Genomic DNA, 3718 nt, shown 5'->3' on the forward strand with positions numbered 1-3718 from the left:
GAGGGCTCTCTTCCTGGCTCTGCCAAGCCTCAGTGGCTAGAGACCGGCTGGGGATGTACCAGCCACAGTCACCGTGAGACAGTACTTGGTCATGTCAGGTTGGGCACTAGGAGGGCTTAGTACCCATCCCCCAACTCAGCTCTGCAACCTCGAGCAAGTAACCTCAGCTCTGACACGTTTAAATTGGGGAGTGGGTGACAGCCCTCTGAGTATACTGGGGCCAGACCTGCCACCACCCCAGGACCACCTTGCATGGGCACCATCTGTCCATGGTGTGAGCCTCACTTGCTGGATGGCTGCAGCAGCCCACTCTGGGCCTCAGTTTCCCCACTGTAAGATGAACATCATCACCCAGGACCCCAAGGCTCGCCCCACACCCCAAGCATTCTGGGGTTCCCCAGGCAGCCATGGCACTCACTGCAGCTTCCAGCTCACCTGCCCCAAAGTCACACTTGGAGGTCATGGTGGCCACCGAGCAGCTAGTGCAGTGTCACCTGTTTGGTCTGAACCTTGGGACTGGACCCTCGCAGTGCTCTCCTGCCTCAGAGGAGGCTGCTCCTGGTCTGAGCATTGCAGTCCCTGACCTCCAGACAGATCCCTTCCTTCCTGGACACTTCTTGATTTCCGTGGAAGCAGCTCTGCCCATCTCCCAGGATGGGCACCCTGGTCCTACCTCCTCACAGCACCCACTGAGCCCCATGGAAGGGAGGACCAGAACCCCATCCAGGTACACTGACTTCCCCCAGCTCACAGAGACTCACCTGACCTTGACTTCTGATTCCACCACAGGTGTGGCTTGGGTGGCCCTTGGATGCTTGGTCCTTTGTCCCACAGGGTGGCCTATGAACTCCATGCCTGAGCCTAGCATCTGGCCTGCCCATGGCTCCACATTGTGCTCCACATTGAAACTATGCAGACCCCACATGGCCTGGGTTCAGCCCTCGTCTTCCCTGCAGATCCTCATTTACTGTCTTGGCCACATGAAATCTTCTACCCCAGGACCTGTGCACAAGCTGTGCCCTCTGCCTGGAGCCACTTTCCTTCAGAAACACCCCTGCCACATCACCCCAGGTGCCCAGTCTCTGAACCCTGGAGGTCACTTTGTTTTGTGGCCCCTCCTGTTTGCACTGCCCTTGCCATCTGTGAGCTTGCTGTGGGCAGCCTCTCTCCCCCCACAACCCTAGTTTCTCATCTTTGTTGTCCACTAACTCCTCACCCATAGCCCTGCCTCCTTCCTGGCCCTGGGCTGTGCTTCCAGACAGTGGCTCCCCCTTATCAGCCCTCCCCACCTTGGCTGAGGGAGCCGGTGTCCCCTGTGGGTTCCACAAGGACAGTGAGTAAGGCCCCATTAGGGCTAAGACCTGGACTCTACTGGGCTCACACAGGCCTTGTTTCCCACAGCCCTGGCCACCCCATTCTGGCCACCTCCCCTCTGTCACTTGGCTGGTCATCTGAACACAAGCCACCCAGCTGATCCCCAGCTGGGCCTCCTCCACACCCTTGACCTTGGGCCAGTGACTTTCCAGCCTTAGGACCTTGAGCCTGTGCCTGCCGTGGTGTCCGATGATTGCTAAGATCCCCAAGTGGCCAAGGAGACCAGGAGGCACTGGGGCTGTGCTTGTCCAAGCCGGGCCCTTGGGAACCCTGAGATTGGGGCATCCCAGCTGTCACCAAGGCCACTGCCGACTGCTGTTGGAGGGTAGCAGTGAGCTTGGCTGTCGCCTGCCTGCTGACAAGCGAACAGCAGCCAGAGCCCAGCCAGTGCCTCTGGCACCATCCACAGAGACAGCCAGGACCAAAGTACTGCCCGACCCTTGCCTTACTTGGCACTGACCCCAGGGGCCCCACAGGGCCTTCCAGGAGCTTTGCTACCTCCCTCCAAGGCCTGGCAGGGGATGAGAGCTGCGGCCCCTGTGACACAGATGCCTTCCTCTTTGGCCGGCAACCTCCCCGACAGCTGGCCTGTGTCCCCACAGCACTGGAGAGGGCCGGTGCCAGGCTGGGAGAAGACAAAGGCCCCAGGCTAGCGATTATCAGTGCTTACCATGGGACTAACCCATGTAAACTGTCTCTTCCTTTCCATGAATGCTCCCCTGGGAGTTACTGGGAAACTGAGGTAAGGAGCCGGAGTCAGTTGCTGAAGGTCAGGCGGCCAGCAAGTACACAAGAGTGGGAAGTCAGGTGCAGCTGTGCCCCTCTCCTGTCATCCTGGCTCCTCAGGACCTGAGGAACTCAGTGAGATCTTGTCTGAAAAACAATTTTTGAAAGGCTGGGGGCACAGCTCAGTGGTAAAGCCCAGGATGAGTATGCATGAGACCCTGAGTTCTACCCCCAGCACCGTGGTGCAGGGGGAATCGAGCAGACCCAGGCCTGGGCCCTGCCACCAAATGACAGTTGCCCCAGAGGATCAGTTCTCATGAACAAAATGGGCACTGCCACTGCCACCTGCCTGAGGATGTGTGAGATCATGTGGCTCAGCTAGGACCTGCGGACCATCAGGACAGGAGGATGGCCTCAAGGGGTAACACCCATAGCCAGAGTCTCGGTCCCAGAGCACAAGCACAGATCAAGTATCCATCCCTGAAATGTGAGACCTCAGTTCCCCTCCTCCCAAGATTCTTTGCTTCTGCACTTGGCTTCTAACCAAAGGCAGGTTGCACCTGGAGGAAATGAGGAGCCTCGATGAGTTGGGACACTGAGGCCTTCACCCCAGCCCACTGGCCTGTTTTCCAAATAAAGAAGCTGTGCTCATAAGTGCTGTGCCCTGAGTGTACAGTGACAAGGTGACTGGAAAAAGATTCTAAGCTAGGTCTCTGGGCCTCCGCCCAGGGGCTGTTTGTCGTCTGTGACCCTGCTCCAGAGCTATCCCCAAGTTGGGCAGGCAGAGTGCTGCGTGGCTTTGTGCAAGGCGCTGCATCACTCTGCTTTGGTTTCCATAAAGGATGTGGGTGATCACCCTGACCTTGAGGCTGTGGTCAGAACTCAGTGAATTCACCAAAGGTTCAGCAGGGAGGATGTCCAGCAGGGATGTCGTTGGGTTCAGTGAAGAACGCGTGGACTCAGCTAAGTCAGACATGTTCGGAAAGTCACGCATCGCGCTGGAGCGAGACGCCGAATGCTGTTCCCACGTCTGCGCGCCAGGGGAACCGAGTGCTCTCCACGAGCTTCTGCTCCACGGGTGGCCTTGACAGGGGAAGAATAGGGCGGGAGGGGCCGGGAGACTGGCCGAGTCCTTCAGCCTTAACGGTCCAAGTTCACGGCCAGAGCCGGAGGCCCGCGTCGGCGTGGGTGGCCAGAGTGGTGTCCCGGGCCACCTCGGGCAGCGCCGCTTAGTGCCAAGTGCACCTTGCGCGCTTCGGTCCTGGAGGGGCGCACCGCCCACGACTGCTGCAATTCGGCACGGGGCCTGCCCGTCTTTGGCTTCACAACCAATCATAATTACTTTTCGGGCTACTCCCTTCGTTCCTCCTCTCTACTCAGCTCCCGCTGTCCCGCCACCTTCTTTGGAGTCCCGCCCCTTTTCCCAAGTCATTGGTCAGTAGGGCTGTCTATTTTATACTAAAACTCCAATCCTTGCCTTCCTTGAGACCCTGCCTCCCAGGGTCTCGCGCCCTGCGGGAACATTTGAGGGAAACAGAGCCTCTCCCAGCAGCCCCGCCTTCATCCGTCGGCGATTGGTTGCAGGGACTGGCCATCTGCTTCAGGCCCGCCAATTCCT

This window comes from Cavia porcellus, unplaced genomic scaffold (genome assembly GCF_034190915.1).
Source record: "Cavia porcellus strain 051 isolate PalLab524CR breed Dunkin Hartley unplaced genomic scaffold, mCavPor4.1 scaffold_17, whole genome shotgun sequence".
Lineage (NCBI taxonomy): Eukaryota > Metazoa > Chordata > Mammalia > Rodentia > Caviidae > Cavia > Cavia porcellus.